At 50.2% G+C, this 26298-nt stretch overlaps 2 protein-coding genes and 1 long non-coding RNA gene across 3 annotated transcripts in view; 1 reads left to right on the top strand and 2 right to left on the bottom strand.

The window, feature by feature from the left end:
- LOC134984496 (zinc finger protein 850-like) overlaps positions 1-26298 on the bottom strand; it is a gene marked incomplete at both ends in the record, with an annotated part of 147111 nt that overhangs the window by 30770 nt on the left and 90043 nt on the right. The gene's annotated exons all lie outside the window — the stretch shown is intronic.
- LOC134984491 (oocyte zinc finger protein XlCOF22-like) overlaps positions 1-26298 on the top strand; it is a 350792-nt gene that overhangs the window by 274907 nt on the left and 49587 nt on the right. The window lies entirely within an intron of this gene.
- Positions 1686-21781, bottom strand: LOC134984509 (uncharacterized). The gene is made up of 3 exons (XR_010191756.1): positions 21737-21781; positions 9660-9830; positions 1686-1725 (listed from the first exon to the last, which is right to left on the bottom strand). It is a non-coding gene; the product is annotated as an uncharacterized LOC134984509 (long non-coding RNA).

Below are 26298 nucleotides of genomic sequence, written 5' to 3'. Positions count from 1 at the left end.
GCGTCAGAGTCGGTGTCCGTGTCATCCTGCATAATTGCCAGCGCACGTTAGTGAGAATGAACCGCAGGGGACCCCGAGGAGGCAGAATCAGACCACACCACCATAGAGGACTGGAGGACCTGAATGGCATGCTCAGTCCTAGCAACCCTATCAGAAATCTGGGAAATAGTCCTCCTCAGAGAGGCTAACCATTCTGGCTCTCTAGCTGGGATCTGTGCTAAAACAGTGCAATCCTGATTACATGGCATGGGATCTTCCTGGGAAGACAAATCCTCTGCAGCATATGAAACAGTGTCCCTGGACATGTTGTCACACACCCTCAAACACCCCACATACACACAGGGTACTGGAAGACAGAGTTTCCCCCCAAGAATGGCAGAGAGACACAGAGATTGGAGCCAACCCACAAACAGCGCTATTACAGGTATAGGGAGACCCCAAACCAGCGCTGACTGTGCCCCTTAATAGGAGAGACAGCCTATAATACAGCCTCCTCTCCCTTCTACAACCCCCTGGTACCGTACCGATAGCTGGAGTCATTCAGGAGAGACCTGGCATCCACTGGCAGGAAAATGGCGCTGAACGCTGCTGGGTCCGCTCTGAGGAGAAGCTCCGCCCCCTCAATGGCGCTGTCTTCCCGCTCAATGAAGATTATACTGGCCGGAGGGATTTATGCTGGCCTGGATCCACAGACCCCCGACAGGCTGCTTGTGGTCAGATTAGGGTCCGAAGCTGGCCCAGGGCTTCACCGCAGTACCGCTGAGCCTTCCAGGAGCGCAGTTACCCTCTAGCCGCCCTCTTCACACTGACCCCCCGCTTGCAAGGGGGGACAGTGACTCACTCGTCATCTTCAGTTCCCTGAGGGTGTGGCAGCTGGCTACCAGGGCGAGCGCTCCCCTGCAGCGGGACGTGATCAGACCCCGCTGGAGCTCAACGTCCAGTCAGCAGGGGCAGGACCATGCAGGGCGGACACTACTCCTCCCCTCTCAGTCCCTCGCCTGCAAGGAGACTGTCACCAGCAGCCTCCCTGTAAAAAAATAAACTCTGAAATAAAGAAAATACACTTTTCCTAAGAGAACCCAGGAGAGCTCCCTCCCCTAGCTGTGACCGGCTCCTCCGGGCACATTTTCTAAACTGAGTCTGGTAGGTGGGGCATAGAGGGAGGAGCCAGCCCACACTCTCAAACTCTTAAAGTGCCAATGGCTCCTGGTGGACCCGTCTATACCCCATGGTACTAATATGGACCCAAGCATCCTCTAGGACACAAGAGAAAAAAAACAAAAACACACAGACTATAATGACATTTGCATACAGTCAGATTAGACTGAGGTGAAACAGTATAATATCAGTGTGTAAGACACACAGCTCCTCTACAGATCATATAGTGACAGTCACTTTGGTATATTGGGGAGACCCTAAATCCCACCTACCTGATCCTCCTGTGGGATCCTGTGATTCTCCTCTGTACAATCCTGGGAATACAGAGGACGGGGACATCTCTCTGGGGTATCTCTGTTACTGGGCCCATCTGTAGGAGACACACAGTGACTGAGTACAGTGTATATATGTGATTATCAGGTGATGTGTGTATATAGGGGCCCCAATACCTGCTCTCCCCTGTACAATACATGACAGTCTCCTCTTACCCAGTGATGTGAGGGGCCGGTGATTCTCCATCATCACGTCCTTGTACAGACCCCTGTGTTCCTCTATATACTCCCCCTCCTGCATGGAGACATAGACAGTGACATCCTGACACCTTATAGGAACCTGACACACACAGTGATACAGTCATCACCCAGACATATCCCCTGGTGTTACTGTATAATGTCCCATTCCCGGCAGTCACCTCTCCAGTCATCACCCAGACACATCCCCTGGTGTTACTGTATAATGCCCCATTCCCAGCAGTCACCTCTCCAGTCATCACCCAGACACATCCCCCGGTGTTACTGTATAATGTCCCATTCCCAGCAGTCACCTCTCCAGTCATCACCCGGACACATCTCCTGGTGTTACTGTATAAGGCCCCATTCCCAGCAGTCACCTCTCCAGTCATCACCCAGTCACATCCCCTGGTGTTACTGTATAATGTACCATTCCCAGCAGTCACCTCTCCAGTCATCACCCAGACACGTCCCCCGGTGTTACTGTATAATGCCCTATTCCCAGCAGTCACCTCTCCAGTCATCACACAGACATGTCCCCCGGAGTTACTGTATAATGTCCCATTCCCAGCAGTCACCTCTCCAGTCATCACCCAGACACATCCCCTGGTGTTACTGTATAATGTCCCATTCCCAGCAGTCAACTCTCCAGTCATCACCCAGACACATCCCCTGGTGTTACTGTATAATGTCCCATTCCCAGCAGTCACCTCTCCAGTCATCACCCAGACACATCCCCTGGTGTTACTGTATAATGCCCCATTCCCAGCAGTCACCTCTCCAGTCATCACCCAGACATATCCCCCGGTGTTACGGTATAATGTCCCATTCCCAGCAGTCACCTCTCCAGTCATCACCCAGACACATCCCCTGGTGTTACTCTATAATGCCCCATTCCCAGCAGTCACCTCTCCAGTCATCACCCAGACACGTCCTCTGGTGTTACTCTATAATGCCCCATTCCCAGCAGTCACCTCTCCAGTCATCACCCAGACACATCCCCTGGTGTCACTCTATAATGCCCCATTCCCAGCAGTCACCTCTCCAGTCATCACCCAGACACGTCCTCTGGTGTTACTGTATAATGTACCATTCCCAGCAGTCACCTCTCCAGTCATCACCCAGACACATCCCCTGGTGTTACTGTATAATGCCCCATTCCCAGCAGTCACCTCTCCAGTTATCACCCAGACACATCCCCAAGTGTTTCTGTATAATGCACCATTCCCAGCTGTCACCTCTCCAGTCATCACCCAGACACATCCCCTGGTGTTACTGTATAATGCCCCATTCCCAGCAGTCACCTCTCCAGTCATCACCCAGACACATCCCCTGGTGTTACTGTACAATGCCCCATTCCCAGCAGTCACCTCTCCAGTCATCACCCAGACACGTTCCCTGGTGTTACTGTATAATGTCCCATTCCCAGCAGTCACCTCTCCAGTCATCTCCCAGACACATCCCCTGGTGTTACTGTATAATGTCCCATTCCCAGCTGTCACCTCTCCAGTCATCACCCAGACACATCCCCCGGTGTTACTGTATAATGTCCCATTCCCAGCAGCCACCTCTCCAGTCATCACCCAGACACATCCCCTGGTGTTACTGTATAATGTCCCATTCACAGCAGTCATCTCTCCAGTCATCACCCAGACACGTCCCCTGGTGTTACTATATAATGCCCCATTCCCAGCAGTCACCACTCCAGTCATCACCCAGACACGTCCCCTGGTGTTACTGTATAATGTTCCATTCCCAGCAGTCACCTCTCTAGTCATCACCCAGACACATCCCCTGGTATTACTATATAATGCCCCATTCCCAGCAGTCACCTCTCCAGTCATCACCCAGACACGTCCCCTGGTGTTACTATATAATGCCCCATTCCCAGCAGTCACCACTCCAGTCATCACCCAGACACGTCCCCTGGTGTTACTGTATAATGTTCCATTCTCAGCAGTCACCTCTCCAGTCATCACCCAGACACGTTCCCTGGTGTTACTGTATAATGTCCCATTCCCAGCAGTCACCTCTCCGGTCATCACCCAGACACATCCCCCGGTGTTACTGTATAATGTCCCATTCCCAGCAGTCACCTCTCCAGTCATCACCCAGACACATCCCCTGGTGTTACTGTATAATGCCCCATTCCCAGCAGTCACCTCTCCAGTCATCACCCAGACACATCCCCTGTATAATGCCCCATTCCCAGCAGTCACCTCTCCAGTCATCACCCAGACACATCCCCTGGTGTTACTGTATAATGTCCCATTCCCAGCAATCACCTCTCCAGTCATCACCCAGACACATCCCCCGGTGTTACTGTATAATGTCCCATTCCCAGCAGTCACCTCTCCAGTCATCACCCAGACACGTCCCCTGGTGTTACTGTATAATGCCCCATTCCCAGCAGTCACCTCTCCAGTCTTCACCCAGACACGTCTACTGGTGTACTGTATAATGTCCCATTCCCAGCAGTCACCTCTCCAGTCATCACCCAGACACATCCCCCGGTGTTACTGTATAATGTCCCATTCCCATCAGTCACCTCTCCAGTCATCACCCAGACACGTCCCCTGGTGTTACTGTACAATGCCCCATTCCCAGCAGTCACCTCTCTAGTCATCACCCAGACACGTCCCCTGGTGTTACTGTACAATGCCCCATTCCCAGCAGTCACCTCTCCAGTCATCACCCAGACACATCCCCCGGTGTTACTGTATAATGTCCCATTCCCATCAGTCACCTCTCCAGTCATCACCCAGACACATCCCCTGGTGTTACTGTATAATGCCCCATTCCCAGCAGTCACCTCTCCAGTCATCACCCAGACACATCCCCCGGTGTTACTGTATAATGTCCCATTCCCAGCAGTCACCTCTCCAGTCATCACCCAGACACGTCCCCTGGTGTTACTGTATAATGCCCCATTCCCAGCAGTCACCTCTCCAGTCATCACCCAGACACGTCTACTGGTGTACTGTATAATGTCCCATTCCCAGCAGTCACCTCTCCAGTCATCACCCAGACACATCCCCTGGTGTTACTGTACAATGCCCCATTCCCAGCAGTCACCTCTCCAGTCATCACCCAGACACGTTCCCTGGTGTTACTGTATAATGTCCCATTCCCAGCAGTCACCTCTCCAGTCATCTCCCAGACACATCCCCTGGTGTTACTGTATAATGTCCCATTCCCAGCAGTCACCTCTCCAGTCATCACTCAGACACATCCCCCGGTGTTACTGTATAATGCCCTATTCCCAGCAGTCACCTCTCCAGTCATCACCCAGACACATCCCCTGGTGTTACTGTATAATGTCCCATTCCCAGCAGTCACCTCTCCGGTCATCACCCAGACACATCCCCCGGTGTTACTGTATAATGTCCCATTCCCAGCAGTCACCTCTCCAGTCATCACCCAGACACATCCCCTGGTGTTACTGTATAATGCCCCATTCCCAGCAGTCACCTCTCCAGTCATCACCCAGACACATCCCCTGTATAATGCCCCATTCCCAGCAGTCACCTCTCCAGTCATCACCCAGACACATCCCCTGGTGTTACTGTATAATGTCCCATTCCCAGCAATCACCTCTCCAGTCATCACCCAGACACATCCCCCGGTGTTACTGTATAATGTCCCATTCCCAGCAGTCACCTCTCCAGTCATCACCCAGACACGTCCCCTGGTGTTACTGTATAATGCCCCATTCCCAGCAGTCACCTCTCCAGTCTTCACCCAGACACGTCTACTGGTGTACTGTATAATGTCCCATTCCCAGCAGTCACCTCTCCAGTCATCACCCAGACACATCCCCCGGTGTTACTGTATAATGTCCCATTCCCATCAGTCACCTCTCCAGTCATCACCCAGACACGTCCCCTGGTGTTACTGTACAATGCCCCATTCCCAGCAGTCACCTCTCTAGTCATCACCCAGACACGTCCCCTGGTGTTACTGTACAATGCCCCATTCCCAGCAGTCACCTCTCCAGTCATCACCCAGACACATCCCCCGGTGTTACTGTATAATGTCCCATTCCCATCAGTCACCTCTCCAGTCATCACCCAGACACATCCCCTGGTGTTACTGTATAATGCCCCATTCCCAGCAGTCACCTCTCCAGTCATCACCCAGACACATCCCCCGGTGTTACTGTATAATGTCCCATTCCCAGCAGTCACCTCTCCAGTCATCACCCAGACACGTCCCCTGGTGTTACTGTATAATGCCCCATTCCCAGCAGTCACCTCTCCAGTCATCACCCAGACACGTCTACTGGTGTACTGTATAATGTCCCATTCCCAGCAGTCACCTCTCCAGTCATCACCCAGACACATCCCCTGGTGTTACTGTACAATGCCCCATTCCCAGCAGTCACCTCTCCAGTCATCACCCAGACACGTTCCCTGGTGTTACTGTATAATGTCCCATTCCCAGCAGTCACCTCTCCAGTCATCTCCCAGACACATCCCCTGGTGTTACTGTATAATGTCCCATTCCCAGCAGTCACCTCTCCAGTCATCACCCAGACACATCCCCCGGTGTTACTATATAATGCCCCATTCCCAGCAGTCACCACTCCAGTCATCACCCAGACACGTCCCCTGGTGTTACTGTATAATGTTCCATTCTCAGCAGTCACCTCTCCAGTCATCACCCAGACACGTTCCCTGGTGTTACTGTATAATGTCCCATTCCCAGCAGTCACCTCTCCAGTCATCACTCAGACACATCCCCCGGTGTTACTGTATAATGCCCTATTCTAAGCAGTCACCTCTCCAGTCATCACCCAGACACATCCCCTGGTGTTACTGTATAATGTCCCATTCCCAGCAGTCACCTCTCCGGTCATCACCCAGACACATCCCCCGGTGTTACTGTATAATGTCCCATTCCCAGCAGTCACCTCTCCAGTCATCACCCAGACACATCCCCTGGTGTTACTGTATAATGCCCCATTCCCAGCAGTCACCTCTCCAGTCATCACCCAGACACATCCCCTGTATAATGCCCCATTCCCAGCAGTCACCTCTCCAGTCATCACCCAGACACATCCCCTGGTGTTACTGTATAATGTCCCATTCCCAGCAATCACCTCTCCAGTCATCACCCAGACACATCCCCCGGTGTTACTGTATAATGTCCCATTCCCAGCAGTCACCTCTCCAGTCATCACCCAGACACGTCCCCTGGTGTTACTGTATAATGCCCCTTTCCCAGCAGTCATCTCTCCAGCCATCACCCAGACACATCCCCTGGTGTTACTGTATAATGTCCCATTCCCAGCAGTCACCTCTCCAGTCATCACCCAGACACGTCCCCTGGTGTTACTGTATAATGCCCCATTCCCAGCAGTCACCTCTCCAGTCATCAACCAGACACGTCTACTGGTGTACTGTATAATGTCCCATTCCCAGCAGTCACCTCTCCAGTCATCACCCAGACACATCCCCTGGTGTTACTATATAATGTCCCATTCCCAGCAGTCACCTCTCCAGTCATCACCCAGACACGTCCCCTGGTGTTACTGTATAATGTCCCATTCCCAGCAATCACCTCTCCAGTCATCACCCAGACACATCCCCCGGTGTTACTGTATAATGTCCCATTCCCATCAGTCACCTCTCCAGTCATCACCCAGACATGTCCCCTGGTGTTACTGTACAATGCCCCATTCCCAGCAGTCACCTCTCCAGTCATCACCCAGACACATCCCCCGGTGTTACTGTATAATGCCCCATTCCCAGCAGTCACCTCTCCAGTCATCACCCAGACACGTCCCCTGTTGTTACTGTATAATGTCCCATTCCCAGCAATCACCTCTCCAGTCATCACCCAGACACATCCCCCGGTGTTACTGTATAATGTCCCATTCCCAGCAGTCACCTCTCCAGTCATCACCCAGACACATCCCCTGGTGTTACTGTATAATGCCCCATTCCCAGCAGTCACCTCTCCAGTCATCACCCAGACACGTCTACTGGTGTACTGTATAATGTCCCATTCCCAGCAGTCACCTCTCCAGTCATCACCCAGACACATCCCCTGGTGTTACTGTATAATGTCCCATTCCCAGCAGTCACCTCTCCAGTCATCACCCAGGCACATCCCCTGGTGTTACTGTATAATGTCCCATTCCCAGCAGTCACCTCTCCAGTCATCACCCAGACACGTCCTCTGGTGTTACTGTATAATGTCCCAATCCCAGCAGTCATCTCTCCAGTCATCACCCAGACATATCCCCTGGTGTTACTGTATAATGCCCCATTCCCAGCAGTCACCTCTCCAGTCATCACCCGGACACGCCCCCTGGTGTTACTGTATAATGCCCCATTCCCAGCAGTCACCTCTCCAGTCATCACCCAGACACATCCCCTGTATAATGCCCCATTCCCAGCAGTCACCTCTCCAGTCATCACCCAGACACATCCCCTGGTGTTACTGTATAATGTCCCATTCCCAGCAATCACCTCTCCAGTCATCACCCAGACACATCCCCCGGTGTTACTGTATAATGTCCCATTCCCAGCAGTCACCTCTCCAGTCATCACCCAGACACGTCCCCTGGTGTTACTGTATAATGCCCCTTTCCCAGCAGTCATCTCTCCAGCCATCACCCAGACACATCCCCTGGTGTTACTGTATAATGTCCCATTCCCAGCAGTCACCTCTCCAGTCATCACCCAGACACGTCCCCTGGTGTTACTGTATAATGCCCCATTCCCAGCAGTCACCTCTCCAGTCATCAACCAGACACGTCTACTGGTGTACTGTATAATGTCCCATTCCCAGCAGTCACCTCTCCAGTCATCACCCAGACACATCCCCTGGTGTTACTATATAATGTCCCATTCCCAGCAGTCACCTCTCCAGTCATCACCCAGACACGTCCCCTGGTGTTACTGTATAATGTCCCATTCCCAGCAATCACCTCTCCAGTCATCACCCAGACACATCCCCCGGTGTTACTGTATAATGTCCCATTCCCATCAGTCACCTCTCCAGTCATCACCCAGACATGTCCCCTGGTGTTACTGTACAATGCCCCATTCCCAGCAGTCACCTCTCCAGTCATCACCCAGACACATCCCCCGGTGTTACTGTATAATGCCCCATTCCCAGCAGTCACCTCTCCAGTCATCACCCAGACACGTCCCCTGTTGTTACTGTATAATGTCCCATTCCCAGCAATCACCTCTCCAGTCATCACCCAGACACATCCCCCGGTGTTACTGTATAATGTCCCATTCCCATCAGTCACCTCTCCAGTCATCACCCAGACACGTCCCCTGGTGTTACTGTATAATGCCCCATTCCCAGCAGTCACCTCTCCAGTCATCACCCAGACACGTCTACTGGTGTACTGTATAATGTCCCATTCCCAGCAGTCACCTCTCCAGTCATCACCCAGACACATCCCCTGGTGTTACTGTATAATGTCCCATTCCCAGCAGTCACCTCTCCAGTCATCACCCAGGCACATCCCCTGGTGTTACTGTATAATGTCCCATTCCCAGCAGTCACCTCTCCAGTCATCACCCAGACACGTCCTCTGGTGTTACTGTATAATGTCCCAATCCCAGCAGTCATCTCTCCAGTCATCACCCAGACATATCCCCTGGTGTTACTGTATAATGCCCCATTCCCAGCAGTCACCTCTCCAGTCATCACCCGGACACGCCCCCTGGTGTTACTGTATAATGTCCCATTTCCAGCAGTCACCTCTCCAGTCATCACCCAGACACATCCCCTGGTGTTACTGTATAATGTCCCATTCCCAGCAGTCACCTCTCCAGTCATCACCCAGACACGTTCCCTGGTGTTACTGTATAATGTCCCATTCCCAGCAGTCACCTCTCCGGTCATCTCCCAGACACATCCCCTGGTGTTACTGTATAATGTCCCATTCCCAGCTGTCACCTCTCCAGTCATCACCCAGACACATCCCCTGGTGTTACTGTATAATGTCCCATTCCCAGCAGTCACCTCTCCAGTCAGCAGCTGAATGATCTTGTTGGTGAGTTCCAGGATCTTCTGGTCATTGTCTCCCTCATGTATCAGTGAGTGAGGTGGAGGCACCGGGATGGGGCTCTGGGTCCTCCTATGTCCTCCTGACACGTGGGGATAGCTGGGCGTCTTCTTCACTACTGTGTATTCCTGTGAAATGCGGGAGACACCAAATATCATTGCATACACTCCTAGATCTCCTTACCTCCCCAGTCATGTCCCTGTATTATTACTATAGATAAAAGTGATGTCACTGTGACACTCCCAGATCTCCTCACCTCCCCAGTCATGTCCCTGTATTATTACTATAGATAAAAGTGATGTCACTGTGACACTCCCAGATCTCCTCACCTCCCCAGCCATGTCCCTGTATTATTACTATAGATATAAGTGATGTCACTGTGACGCTCCCAGATCCCCTCACCTCAAGAAGGAGGGCAGCAGGAGACAGGCTGTCGGAAGGTGAGGGGGCAGCAGGGGCAGACGGGATGGCAGGTGTAGGGTCAGTGGGAAACAGACTGGTGATAGCAGGAAAGGGTGGTTGTAGAAGACAGGTGGCAGCAGGTGAGGTGGTAGGATGGGGGGATCCGGTAGGTGAGGAGGGGTTGCATTAGAGACGGGGTAATGACAGGCAGGGGGCTGCATGTGTGGGGGGGGGGTAGGAGACAATGGTCAGCAGGTGAGGGGGTCAACAGTAGACAGGTGGGGAGCGGCTGGAGACTGGGAAGGGACAGGTAGGGGGCAGCAGAAAGTGGTGGCAGTAGGCCACAGGTAAGGGGGGTTGCAGGGTGAGATGGGATACAGCAGCCATCACCTGGAGGATGAGAGCGGCAGGAAATGGAGGAGGGTGACGGCAGGAGAGACAGGTGGGGAAGGGAAGCGGCAGCCATTATCTAGAGGATGAGAGCGGCAGTAGAGACAGGTGGGGATGCTGTTCGCGTCTGCCAGTCTTTTAAATGGCCCTCCAAAAATAGTTGCCATCTCCTCTAGCTACCGTCAGAAGTGTCTCCTCTGAGGCGGTGGCCATTTTGGGTGGGACACTTTCAACATTATTCCATGCGGAAACCAGACATGGAATACTGTCTCAAAGTGACCGCAGCCGCATTCGCCCCGTGCGATTGCACAAATCGCCTAGCCCTAGAAATGGCTTTGGTGGCAGAAGACTGGGGTGTGGCAGGAGATAGGTGAAGGGGCAACAGGAGAATGACAGGGAGCGGCAGGTCAGAAAGGCAGCAGGGACAGATATGGGGCAGCAGGTGAGGGGACATTAGGAGAATGTCAGAGGAAGCATGGGGGGGTATTAAAAGAATGTCAGGGGCACCAGGTGATAGACAGGGCAAGCAGGCGAGATGGCATTAGGAGAATGTCAGAGGCATTAGGAGAATGTCAGGGGCAGCAGATGACAGACGGACAGCAGATGAGGGGGCATAAGGAGAATGCCGAGGGCAGCAGGTGAGGGGGCATTAGGAGAATGCCAGGGGCACCAGGTGAGGGGGCATTTGGAGAATGCCAGGGGCACCAGGTGAGGGGGCATTTGGAGAATGCCAGGGGCACCAGGTGAGGGGGCATTTGGAGAATGCCAGGGGCACCAGGTGAGGGGGCATTAGGAGAATGCCAGGGGCACCAGGTGACAGACAGGGGGTGGCAAATGAGAGAGCATCAGGAGAATGTCAGGGGCAGCAGGTGAGGGGGCATTAGGAGAATGTCAGAGGCAGCAGGAGGGGGGCATTAGTAGAAAGTGGAGGAGCAGCAGGTGAGGGGGCATTAGGAGAATGTCAGAGGCAGCAGGTGAGGGGGCATTAGGAGAATGTCAGGGGCAGCAGGAGAAGGGGGCGTTAGGAGAATGTCAGGGGCAGCAGGTGAGAGGGCATTAGGAGAATGTCAGGGGCAGCAGGTGAGGGGGCGTTAGGAGAATGTCAGGGGCAGCAGGTGAGGTGACATTAGGAGAATTCTAAGGGGCAGCATATAAGGGGGCATCATGAGAGGATAGGAGCAGGAGAGGGGGTATTAGGAGAGTGTTAGGGGCAGGAGGGGGATATTAGGAGAGGTTGGGGCAGGAGAGGTTGGGGGCAGGAGAGGAGGTATTAGGAGAATGTAGGGGCAGGAGAGGGGGTATTAGGAAAGGTTGGGAGCAGAAGAGGGGGTATTAGGAGAATGTAGGGGCAGGAGATTGGGTATTAGGAGAGTTTGGGAGCAGGAGATTGGGTATTAGGAGAGCTTGGGGGCAGGAGAGGGGATATTAGGAGAGGTTGGGGGCAGGAGAGGGGATATTAGGAGAGGATGGGGGCAGAAGAGGGGATATTAGGAGAGGATGGGGGCAGAAGAGGGGGTATTATGAGAAGTTGGGGGAAGGAGAGGGGGTATTAGGAGAAGTTGGTGGCAGGAGAGGGGGTATTAGGAGAGGTTGGAGGCAGGTGAGGGGGTATTAGGTGAGGTTGGGGGCAGGAGAGGGGGTATTAGGAGAATGTAGGGGCAGGAGATTGGGTATTAGGAGAGGATAGGGGCAGGAGAGGGGGTATTAGGAGAGGAGAGGGACAGGAGATGGGGTATTAGGAGAGGATAGGGGCAGGAGAGGATGGGGGCAGGAGAGAGGGTATTAGGAGAGGATAGGGGCATGAGATGGTGTATTAGGAGAGGTTGGGTGCAGGAGACGGGGTATTAGGAGAGGTTGGGGCAGTAGAGGGGGTATTAGGTGAAGTTGGGGCAGGAGAGGGGGTATTAGGAGAGGATGGGGCAGGAGAGGAGGTATTAGGAGAGGCTTGGGGCAGGAGAGGGGGGATTGGGAGAGATTGGGGCAGGAGAAGTTGGGGGCAGGAGATTGGGTATTAGGAGAGGTTGGGGACAGGAGAGGGGGTATTAGGAAAGGTTGGGTGCAGGAGAAGGGGTATTAGGAGAGGTTGAGGCAGGAGAGGGGGTATTAGGAGAGGCTTGGGGCCGGAGAGGGGGTATTAGGAGAGGATGGGGCAGGAGAGGGGGTATTAGGAGAGGTTGGGGCAGGAGAAGCGGTATTAGGAGAGGCTTGGGGCAGGAGAGGGGCGATTGGGAGAGATTGGGTGCAGGAGAGGGGGTATTAGGAGAGGTTGGGGGCAGGAGAGGGGGTATTAGGAGAGGTTGGGACAGGGTACAGGTGGGATTAGTGGACATTACCTGGAGGATGAGGGGGCAGGAGGTCACACCCTGGATGGAGGAATATGTACCGGAAGTGGGTGGGGCGGTATTTCCGAGCCATCGTCAGCATAGCGCATGGGATTATGGGTAGTGACTACCACGGCAACTCAGCAACCAGGAGCTGCCCGCCCACTTGCTGCCCATAGGCCGCAGCTCCAGTCACTGTTAGACCCAACCCCGCCCTCTCTCCCTCTCTAGTGATGGGTAGTTCATGAATGATTAGTTCAAAATGAACTAATCTCAAAGTGAACTAGTTTGTTCAGGTCACAGCTTTGGCAAAGATTAGTTCATCAGGAAGGAGGAGTCAGACACAGACAGAATAGAGCCAGCAGCTGCATTAGGCTTCTCACTGTCTCATTCACTCACTGGATTTTCACTTCCTGAATCTGATGCTGTGAAATGAAAGGTAAAAGTACAACACAGCCCAGCAATACAGATCTAATAAAAAGATGGGATCCGGACTGAAAGTCGACAGTAACTAGGTCGACCACTATTGGTCGACAGTGACTAGGTCGACAGGGTGTCTAGGTCGACAGGGTCTTTAGGTCGACATGAGGTTTTCACAATTAATTTCTTTTTTTGTTAACCTTTTCATACTTAATGATCCATGTGGACTACGATTGGAACGGTAATCTGTGCCGAGCGAACAAAACGACGCCAAAATAACATTCAAAACTCATGTCGACCTTTTGATCTGCAGACCTAGAACATGTCGACCTAAAGACTCTGTCGACCTAGTTACTGTCGACCAATAGTGGTCGACCTAGACACTGTCAACTTTCAATACCACACCCTAAACAAATAGCATCTGCGCTGCCTAGCCAAAGTCTATGTGTGTCTGTAAGTGACATGTGTGGTCATGCTGCTCACCTTTCTGTGATATACTCAATGTCCTATTAGTCCAGATATCCGAACACTTGCTGCTACTTCTGGTACTACTGGCTTCTGTGCATACTGCTGTGCTAAACCTTCTGCTGGGTGTTGTGTAGATGCAGCTGCAGCACTGTTGTTATTCAGCTCTCACTCAGCAATACTCATGAGTCAGTACATCTCTGCTGCCACAGGGGGCACTGCTGTGATCAGACATGGAGTGGACTCACTCTGTGGAGCTGATTGAGTTACATTGTCCTGACGACTCCTTGCAAGTAGTTCATTACAGATCACTGATCAGATCTCTGACTCGTACAGCCATACGAGTCAGTGCAGTACCTCTAAGCTACCATGTGTGGCACTGCTGTGCTCAGGCATATGCATTGTATGGAGGTGATACTGAGCTGTATATAGCCATGATTCATTCCCCCAGTATATTAGGTGACAGGCTACACTCCCAATCAGCTACAGACACAGCGCTGAGTCCCTGTAGGGTCAGATTACTCCACACAAGACACAGGGGGATATGTACTATGCCCCTTCAAGTAACATAAAGTGGCGCAGTTGCCCCTAGCAACCAATCAGCTTCTGTCACTTTATATACTGTTGAAGATAAATGACAGAAGCTGATTGGTTACTTTAAAACATCTCCACTTTCTCTCTCTCTAAGGTCTGTTACATTGCGGCAAAGGGACTTTTTTCTTTTAATTATTGTATTTCAAAAGCGGAAAAAGTGACTTATGAGGTTACTCTGACTTTGGGTCACTTGCCTATTATGAAGTAAAAAGGAGTACCACCAATGGGAGTAATATGGCAGAGATACGTGTGTCACTATAAGGTTGTTATATAACTTATTGCTTTTCTTACATATAAAACAATGTGACATATTACACACATCTGATCATTTACTCCTACAATGAGCTAGTGTTAGAAATACCTCCTCTATGTGTAATAGTCTAGACTAGTTCTACATCCAATCACTCCTCTCAGTCTCAGAGTCAGTGAGTGACAGGATGAACTACATGAACTAAACTTCTGAGTGAACTAGATTTCCCATCACTACCCTCACCCTCCCATACGCCGCAGCCCCGCCTCCTCTTCCTCCCATACGCCACAGCCCCGCCCCCTCTTCCTCCCATACGCCACAGCCCCGCCCCCTCTTCCTGCCATACGTCACAGCCCCGCCCCCTCTTCCTCCCATACGTCACAGCTCTGCCCCCTCTTCCTCCCATACGCCGCAGCCCCGCCCCCTCTCCCTCCCATACGCCACAGCCCCGCCCCCTCTTTCTCCCATACATCACAGCCCCGCCCCCTCTTCCTCCCATACGCCGCAGCACTGTCCCCGCCCCCTATCCCTACTATTGGTAGCAGCCCAGTCCCCGCCCACAGCTGCCTCCTGCACAGCGCATGGGATCAGCCACCAGCCCAGCCCACTCTCTCATAGGCTGCAGCATCCCGTCACTCAGCCAGCCCCGCCCCTGTCTCTACCTATTGGTCGCAGGGTCCAGTAACTCAGTCACCTTTCTCCCGCTCATTGCTCGTAGTCCAGCCCCCTCTCCCTCCCAACACGTCATGATGAGTGACGGGACGCTCAAATCAATGGCGGGTAGAATGGGAGAGGCTGGATGATGAGTATCTGCGGCCTGTGTCGGGAGACTGGGCGGGGCTGCTCCTGGTAGCTTAGTGACTGTGGCTGTCCCTACCCATAATCCCATGCGCTATGCAGATGGTGACCCGGAAACAGTGCCCCGCCCCTTCCAATACACAGAGCTCCGCCCCCGGTCTCCTCTGCTGCCGCCTCCTTCTCCAGGTAATGGCCGCCGCCCCCTCTCCTGCCGGGCAGGGTGTATGTGCTGCAGTGTGTGGTGCATGGAGAGTATATTACCCGTGTCATACACACACACAGCGTTGCTCACACTGATGTCACTGCTCATACAGGGTGTTACACATAGGGGGCGGTATACACACATAGGGGGGAGGTATACACACATAGGGAGGCTGTATACACACATAGGGGCAGTACACACACATAGGGGGCGGTATACACACATAGGGGGCGGTATACACACATAGGGGGCGGTATACACACATAGGGGGTGGTATACACACATAGGGGGTGGTATACACACATAGGGGGCGGTATACACACATAGGGGGAGGTATACACACATAGGGGGAGGTATACACACATAGGGGGAGGTATACACACATAGGGGGTGGTATACACACATAGGGGGCGGTATACACACATAGGGGGCGGTATACACACATAGGGGGCGGTATACACACATAGGGGGAGGTATACACACATAGGGGGCGGTATACACACATAGGGGGCGGTATATACACATAGGGGGAGGTATACACACATAGGGGGAGGTATACACACATAGGGGGCGGTATACACACATAGGGGGGAGGTATACACACATAGGGGGGTGGTATACACACATGGGGGACGGTATACACACATAGGGGACGGTATACACACATAGGGGCCGGTATATACACATAGGGGGAGGTATACACACATAGGGGGCGGTATACACACATAGGGGGGCAGTATACACACATAGGGGGAGGTATACACACATAGGGGGCGGTATACACACATAGGGGGCGGTATACACACATAGGGGGCGGTATATACACATAGGGGGAGGTATACACACATAGGGGGAGGTATACACACATAGGGGGCGGTATACACACATAGGGGGGAGGTATACACACATAGGGGGGTGGTATACACACATAGGGGACGGTATACACACATAGGGGACGGTATACACACATAGGGGCCGGTATATACACATAGGGGGAGGTATACACACATAGGGGGCGGTATACACACATAGGGGGGCAGTATACACACATAGGGGGAGGTATACACACATAGGGGGGCGGTATACACACATAGGGGGGCGGTATACACACATAGGGGGGCAGTATACACACATAGGGGGGCGATGTATCTGTGGGGGTTGGTGCCGACTTCCCGCTTATTTAGTGTGCTATAATGTGAATTTCACCTTGTACTGTGTGCTATAATGTGAAAGAGGCACCAGTACTAGATAGTATAAGGGGTTCTACTACACTAAACATGCCCCCTTTTAAGTGACCACGCCCCCTTTTCTGGAGCGCACGCGCATGATTGAGTCCTTGACTTTTGCATACCCCCACTTCAAAATTTCCACTTTGACCACTGATGCTACCCCTGTATATTATGACAACACAGGCCGCTCCTCCTGTATATTATGACAGCGCAGGATGCTACCCCTGTATATTATGCCAACACAGGCCGCTTCTCCTGTATACTATAACAGCACAGGATGCTACCCCTGTACACTATAACAACACAGGCCACTCCCCCTGTATATTATGACAATACAGGCCAATCCCCCTGTATATTATGACACTACAGGTCGCTCCCCCTGTATACTATGACAGCACTGGATGTTACCCCTGTATATTATGACAACACAGGCCGCTCCTCCTGTATACTATAACAGCACAGTATGCTACCCCCTGTATTTTATGACAACACAGGCCGCTCCTCCTGTATATTATGACAACACAGGCTGCTCCCCTGTATACTAAGACAACACAGGCCACTCCCCCTGTATATTATGACAACACAGGCCGCTCCTACTGTATACTATGACAGCACAGGATGCTACCCCTGTATATTATGCCAACACAGGCTGCTCCCCCTGTATACTATGACAGCACAGGATGCTACCCCCTGTATACTATAACAGCACAGGCCGCTCCTCCTGTATAGTATGACAGCACAGGATGCTACCCCTGTATATTATGACAACACAGGCCGCTCCTCCTGTATACTATGACAGCACAGGATGCTACCCCTGTATATTATGGCAACACAGGATGCTACCCCTGTATATTATGACAACACAGGCCACTCCTCCTGTATACTATGACAGCACAGGATGCTACCCCCTGTATTTTATGACAACACAGGCCGCTCCTCCTGTATACTATGACAGCACAGGATGCTACCCCTGTATATTATGACAACACTGGCCGCTCCTCCTGTATACAATGACAGCACAGGATGCTACCAATGTATACTATAACAGCACAGGATGCTACCCCCTGTATTTTATGACAACACAGGCCACTCCTCCTGTATACTATAACAGCACAGGATGCTACCCCTGTATATTATGACAACACGGGCCGCTCCTCCTGTATACTATGACAGCACAGGATGCTACCCCTCTATATTATGACAACACAGGCTGCTCCCCCTGTATACTATGACAGCACAGGATGCTACCCCCTGTATACTATAACAGCACAGGCTGCTCCCCTGTATACTATGACAGTATAATCTGCTACCCCTGTATATTATGACAACACAGGCCACTCTCCCTCAATACGATGACAACACAGGCCGCTACCACTGTATATAACAACACAGGCCGCTCCCCCTGTATACTATGACAGCACAGGATGCTACCCCCTGTATACTATAACAGCACAGGCTGCTCCCCTGTATACTATGACAGTATAATCTGCTACCCCTGTATATTATGACAACACAGACCACTCTCCCTGTATATTATGACAACACAGGCCACTCTCCCTCTATACAATGACAACACAGGATGATAACCCTGTATATAACAACACAGGCCGCTACCCCTGTATACTATGACAGCACAGGATGCTCCCCCTGTATATTATGACAAACAGGACACTCCCCCTGTATATTATGACAACACAGGATGCTACCCCTGTATATTATGACAGCACAGGATGCTACCCCTGTATATTATGACAACACAGGCCGCTCCTCCTGTATACTATAACAGCACAGGATGCTACCCCTGTATATTATGACAACACAGGCCGCTCCTCCTGTATACTATGACAGCACAGGATGCTACCCCTGTATATTATGACAACACTGGCCGCTCCTCCTGTATACAATGACAGCACAGGATGCTACCAATGTATACTATAACAGCACAGGATGCTACCCCCTGTATTTTATGACAACACAGGCCGCTCCTCCTGTATACTATGACAGCATAGGATGCTACCCCTGTATATTATGACAACACGGGCCGCTCCTCCTGTATACTATGACAGCACAGGATGCTACCCCTGTATATTATGACAGCACAGGATGCTACCATTGTATACTATAACAGCACAGGATGCTACCCCCTGTATTTTATGACAACACAGGCCGCTCCTCCTGTATACTATGACAGCATAGGATGCTACCCCTGTATATTATGACAACACGGGCCGCTCCTCCTGTATACTATGACAGCACAGGATGCTACCCCTGTATATTATGGCAACACAGGATACTACCCCTGTATATTATGACAACACAGGCCACTCCCCCTGTATATTATGACAACACAGGCCACTCCCCCTGTATATTATGACAACACAGGCCGCTCCCCCTGTATATTATGACAGCACAGGATCCTACCCTTGTATATTATGACAACACAGGCCGCTCCTCCTGTATACTATGACAGCACAGGATGCTACCCCTGTATATAATGCCAACACAGGCCGCTTCTCCTGTACACTATAACAACACAGGCCACTCCCCCTGTATACTATGACAATACAAGCCACTCCCCCTGTATATTATGACAATACAGGCCAATCCCCCTGTCTATTATGACACTACAGGTCGCTCCCCTTGTATACCATGACAGCACAGGATGTTACCCCTGTATATTATGACAACACAGGCCGCTCCTCCTGTATACTATAACAGCACAGTATGCTACCCCCTGTATTTTATGACAACACAGGCCGCTTCTCCTGTATATTATGACAACACAGGCTGCTCCCCTGTATACTAAGACAACACAGGCCACTCCCCCTGTATATTATGACAACACAGGCAGCTCCCCCTGTATACTATGACAGCACAGGATGCTACCCCTGTATATTATGACAACACGGGCCGCTCCTCCTGTATACTATGACAGCACAGGATGCTACCCCTGTATATTATGACAACATAGGCTGCTCCTCCTGTATACTATGACATCACAGGATGCTAACCCTGTTATATTATGGCAACACAGGATGCTACCCCCTGTATATTATGACAACCCAGGCCACTCCCCTGTATATTATGACAACACAGGCCACTCCCCCTGTATATTATGACAACACAGGCCACTCTCCCTCTATACAATGACAACACAGGATGCTAACCCTGTATATAACAACACAGGCCGCTACCCCTGTATACTATGACAGCACAGGATGCTCCCCCTGTATATTATGACAACACAGGACACTCCCCCTGTATATTATGACAACACAGGATCCTACCCTTGTATATTATGACAGCACAGGATACTCCCCCTGTATATTATGACAACACAGGATGCTACCCCTGTATATTATGACAGCACAGGATGCTACCCCTGTATATTATGACAGCACAGGATGCTACCATTGCATACTATAACAGCACAGGATGCTACCCCTGTATATTATGACAACACAGGCCGCTCCTCCTGTATACTATGACAGCACAGGATGCTACCCCTGTATATTATGACAACATAGGCTGCTCCTCCTGTATTCTATGACATCACAGGATGCTAACCCTGTATATTATGGCAACACAGGATGCTACCCCTGTATATTATGACAACACAGGCCACCCCCCCTGTATATTATGACAACACAGGCCACTCCCCGTGTATATTATGACAACACAGGCTGCTCCCCCTGTATATTATGACAGCACAGGATCCTACCCTTGTATATTATGACAACACAGGCCGCTCTACCTGTATACTAAGACAACACAGGCTGCTCCCCCTGTATACTATGGCAACACAGGATGCTACCCCTGTATATTATGATAACACAGGCCACTCCCCCTGTATATTATGACAACACAGGCCGCTCCCCCTGTATATTATGACAACACAGGCCGCTCCCCCTGTATATTATGACAGCACAGGATCCTATCCTTGTATATTATGACAACACAGGCCGCTCTACCTGTATACTAAGACAACACAGGCTGCTCCCCCTGTATACTATGGCAACACAGGATGCTACCCCTGTATATTATGACAACACAGGCCACTCCCCCTGTATATTATGACAGCACAGGATCCTACCCTTGTATATTATGACAACACAGGCCGCTCTACCTGTATACTAAGACAACACAGGCTGCTTCCCCTGTATACTATGACAACATAGGCTGCTCCCGCTGTATACTATGACAGCTCACGATGCTACCCCTGTATATTATGACAACACATGCCACTCCTTCTGTATAGAAAGACATTACATGCCGCTCACCCTATATAATAATAGTAACAAGACACCACAGGCACTTACCCCTGTATAAAAGGGCAACACAGGCTGCTCCCCCTGTGTAGTAGGATGTCATAATCCACTACCCCTGTTTAGGAGGATGCCCCAGGTCGCTCCCCCTGTAGTGTAGTACAACACATAGCGCTCCACTGTATAGTACAATGCCATTATATGTATAGAATAACGGTAGCGGCGGGGTCTGCTCCACCTGTATTACAGTAACGGCGGGGTCTGATACACCTGTATTACGGTAACGGCGGGGTCTGATACACCTGTATTACGGTAACGGCGGGGTCTGCTCCACCTGTATTACAGTAACGGCGGGGTCTGATACACCTGTATTACGGTAATGGCGGGGTCTGCCCCACCTGTATTACGGTAACGCCGGGGTCTGCACCACCTGTATTACGGTAACGGCGGGGTCTGCGCCACCTGTATTACGGTAAAGGCGGAGTCTGCGCCACCTGTATTACGGTAACGGCGGGGTCTGCGCCACCTGTATTACAGTAATAGGACACTAGAGTGTCAGCCACCTGTACAGGGATAATGCAGCACCAGAGGCTGCTCCAGCTGCACTATAACAAGGCACCAGAGGCTGCTCCCCCTGTAGTACAGAACCTGACACCAGAGCTGCTCAGCCTATAGAATAATAATAATAATATCATTACCTGCTGCCAGACACAGCAATGGTTGCTCTCTGCTCCTGCTGCCTTGTGGGAATGATAGAAGGAAGGCGGAGCTCAGACCAGGGGAAAATGGCCGCCGCTCCTGACGTCACTACACGGCCAGGGAACCTATTGCTGCAGCCGGACTGGTCTACAAGAAAATGGCCGCCGGCCTCCTGCACTGAGGACATGTATTGTAATAGTTATTACATAGGGCGGGGCTGTGGGAGTGGTGTACGAGGGGAGGGGCCAGTAACCTGTAAGCAGCTTTTGCCAATCATGCCCTACTTCCTGCCTGTGCGTTCCACCTGACTTCCGGTCTGTGCGTTCCACATGCAGGAAGTGAGTTTTCATCGACTGCTGCAGCCTCCCAGTGTCCGTGAAGATCAGGTAATGGCGTCTTACTATACAGGGGGAGCAGCATGTGGTGTCCTGTTGTTATTATTATACAGGGGGAGCAGCCTGTGGTGTCCTGTTATTATTATACAGGGGAGCAGACTGTGGTGTCCTGTTATTATTATTATACAGGGGGAGCAGCCTGTGTTGTCCTGTTGTTGTTATTATTATACAGGGGGAGCAGCCTGTGGTGTTCTGTTATTAATACTATACAGGGGGAGCAGCCTGTGTTGTCCTGTTGTTGTTATTATTATACAGTGGGAGCAGCCTAAGGTGTCCTGTTATTATTATACAGAGTGAGCGGCCTGTGGTGTCCTGTTGTTGTTATTATTATTATTATTATTATTATTATACAGGGGGAGCAGCCTGTGGTGTCCTATTATTATTATTATACAGGGGGAGCAGCATGTGGTGTCCTGTTTTTATTATTTTACAGGAGGAGCAGCCTGTGGTGTCCTGTTATTATTATTATTATTATTGTTATACAGGAGGAGCAGCCTGTGGTGTCCTGTTATTATTAGTGTTATACAGGTGGAGCAGGTTTTTGTGTACAGTTATTATTATACAGGGACACCAGCTTGTGGTGTCCTGGTATTATTATTATGTGTTGGGAGTGGTGGTGATGTCCTACAATACAGGAGGAATGGCCTGAGGTGTCCTGCTTTTAAAGACATCTGTTATTATTTTTATACTGGGGTGCAGCCTTTAGTGTCATTATTATTATTATTATTATTATTAATTTTATTATATGTAATTGTGAGGATTGAAAATATTGCTCAGTATGAAGCAAATGTATATCAGACTCCTGGGAGTGTCACTGTGACATCACTTATATCTATAGTAATAATACAGGGACATGACTGGGGAGGTGAGGGAACTGGGAGTGTCACATTGACATCACTTATATCTATAGTAATAATACAGGGACATGACTGGTGAGGTGAGGGGAACTGGGAGCGTCACAGTGACATCACTTATATCTATAGTAATAATACAGGGGCATGACTGGGGAGGTGAGGGGAACTGGGAGTGTCACAGTGACGTCACTTATATCTATAGTAATAATACAGGGACATGACTGGTGAGGTGAGGGGAACTGGGAATGTCACAGTGACATCACATATCTATAGTAATAATACAGGGACATGACTGGTGAGGTGAGGGGAACTGGGAGTGTCACAGTGACATCACTTATTTCTATAGTAATAATACAGGGACATGACTGGTGAGGTGAGGGGAACTGGGAGTGTCACAGTGACATCACTTATGTCTATAGTAATAATACAGGGACATGACTGGTGAGGTGAGGGGAACTGGCAGTGTCACAGTGACATCACATATCTATAGTAATAATACAGGAACATGACTGGGGAGGTGAGGGGAACTGGGAGTGTCACAATGACATCACATATCTATAGTAATGTAACCCCTCTTTTACCTGGGGGTACAGTGTATATGTGCAACGTGCCTCCACCAAAGCTATTTAGAGCCCAATACTCTAATTGCTTAAGAAATATCCTACCCCTGTAGTGGTCGCCTATAACATTAGTATGTGATGTAAGCAGATAGGACTATGCACATTTACCTATCGTACCTTTCCTTTGTGATTTCAGGCTCTTCCACAGATACGGAGACAGTTCCACCGGTAAGTATACTAGTTTTATATGTAAGAAGTTATAGGCCACCCTATACAGTTATATCATATAATACTCAAACCATGAACCGTTCTAATAATATAACCCACCTATACATAATAACATACCCCATCTATACATAATAATATACCCCACCTATACATAATAATATACCCCACCTATACATAATAACATACCCCACCTATACATAATAATATACCCCACCTATACATAATAGTATACCCCACCTATACATAATAATATACCCCACCTATACATAATAATAATAATATACCCCACCTATACATAATAATAATATACCCCACCTATACATAATAATATACCCCACCTATACATAATAATATACCCCACCTATACATAAGGTAATGCATGCAATACAAAAAATACGATTCCACAAGAAAGTTGTGGGGCTGCGTTTGATAAACCACCCGGGTTCTCTTACTATAATCGTGCACGGTTGGGGCCCTTTCGTGTCTGTGTATAAGAAGTACTCTGGGTTATATGATTATCCACTTGGAGCAATTGTCCTCACGATTGTTGAGCAATCCCTACTTTACGGCAATGAATAGCATGGTTTCCATTGAAGATCTAATTGTAGCGCTCCTAGACAACCTGAAACAGGAAGGTAGTACGTGGAGCTGTCCACCCTGGAATCCCTGACACCCGTGGTCTACTCGTTACATATAGTGGGGTGATGATCTGTGTTACCTGTCCCAGTATAAGCAGTGCCCCACTGTAGATCCGTGGGGGTGGCTCCAGAACATACAGAAGTCCCTGTTTTTTTTTTTTTTTTTCAATAACTGTTTTATTGTAGTTTTTGTCAGGTTGCATGAGTATTTATACACAATGATAATATTGACATAATATAAGGAAGATCATAACAGATATAATCGAATATTCAGTAATAAAGGGCCACAGCTGGCCAATAACAATAGTGTACAACTGGAGCTGTCTTGGCAAAGACAAACAAACTACTTAACTATAAAGAGGGGGTATGGGAGGAAAAGGGGAGGGGGGGGGATGGGGGGCGCTACCAGAGTGTGTGTCCACGGTGAGTAATATTTTAGTGAAGATAGCCACATGTGCGGTAATAAAACATATTGAAGGCAGGAAATCTATGCAAGCAATTGTATTGCGGGAGTCGGTCTAAAACCACAAAGTAGGTGAGGAGTATGGAGGGGAGATATGGGATACTGAGGAGAAACATGAGAGGGGTCGGGGCTCTGAATCTATCCGGTCATGGTCCAAGAAGTATTTTCAAAGGACTGGATAAATGTGGCATAAGTCTGGGGATCTAAGGTGGATATATAGGGGTCCCATTTTCTATGGTATCTCTCAAGGCCTGGGTGATCTGGGAGCTGTACGGTCCTGCGGTCTAGGTAGAGGTTTTGTAGCATAATTTTAAAAACTTCACGTATTGAAGGGGCTGAGCTAACAATCCAATGTTTCAGAATAGTCTTTTTTGCGACCGTAAAGAGTATAGTGAACATGGGGAGTAGGGGTTTGAGGTCCTTAATTTCATGCCATGTTGTAAAGTTTATGCATAGACATGCCAGTGGGTCAGGTCTCAGGGTAAGCGAGAAGTGGCTATTGATAAACCCAAAAAGCTTATTCCAGAAGCGCCTAATCATGGTACAATTCCAGAGGCAATGAAAGAAGTCTGCTCTAGCTCCCTTGCATTTTGGGCATCTGTCGGAGACAGATGGGTCGATGTAAGATTGGGTACATGGAGGGAGGTAAGCTCTGTGTATGGATTTGAGATGAACCTCTTGCAGGTAGGCTGATCCCAGGGTTGACATGGTAGATAGAAAGTGTTGGGTGACAATTTCATATGGAGGCATTTCAGGAATATTTGTCGTCCAGGAGGTAATCAGTTTTTGTATGGAAGGTGTGGCGGGGTCGTTTACTATAAGGGAGTATATGTTTTTAAGTTTATAGGGGTGAGATTCCCAGTATCTGAGGGCTTTTGCTAATGGGGAAGTGGGGATAGGGATATATGGCTCGAGAGACAAGGAGGAGATGTAATGTCTAGATTGTAGGAACATGAAGAAGTGTGAGGAGGGGAGGGAATACCTGTCTCTGTGTGGTAAACTGTGAAATGTGTCCCCCAGGGTCAAACACCTGAGAGGCTGTGCATAGTCCTCTTTCCCTCCAACGGTTGAACTGAGAGTTGTGAAGGGAAGGGGAGAATGAAGGGTTTCCCCATAGGGTTACATATGAAGAGGCTGTATGGTCGCTGCGCAGTTTCTTGTGGAGTTTCACCCAGCTGAGGTATGTGTCTTTGAAGAGAGGGTGGTCCATTATGGAAGGTGGGATACAAGGTCTTTTAGAGTGTAGTAGAGCACAAGGGGAGAAGGGGTGGCAGATGGCCGAGTCTAGGGTTGAATCAGTATATGTGCTTCGTCCAAATAACCAGTCAGCAGCATATCGGAGAAAAACCACTAAGGAGTAAGAGAGGAGGTCGGGGACGCCCGCTCCACCCCTAGTTCGATCCATCACAAGTTTGAGGAAAGC

Source organism: Pseudophryne corroboree, assembly GCF_028390025.1.
Source record: "Pseudophryne corroboree isolate aPseCor3 chromosome 3 unlocalized genomic scaffold, aPseCor3.hap2 SUPER_3_unloc_6, whole genome shotgun sequence".
In the NCBI taxonomy this organism is placed as follows: Eukaryota; Metazoa; Chordata; class Amphibia; order Anura; family Myobatrachidae; genus Pseudophryne; species Pseudophryne corroboree.
The sequence above is the reverse complement of the archived record's forward strand: the minus strand, read 5'-3'. Positions and strand labels throughout refer to the sequence as shown.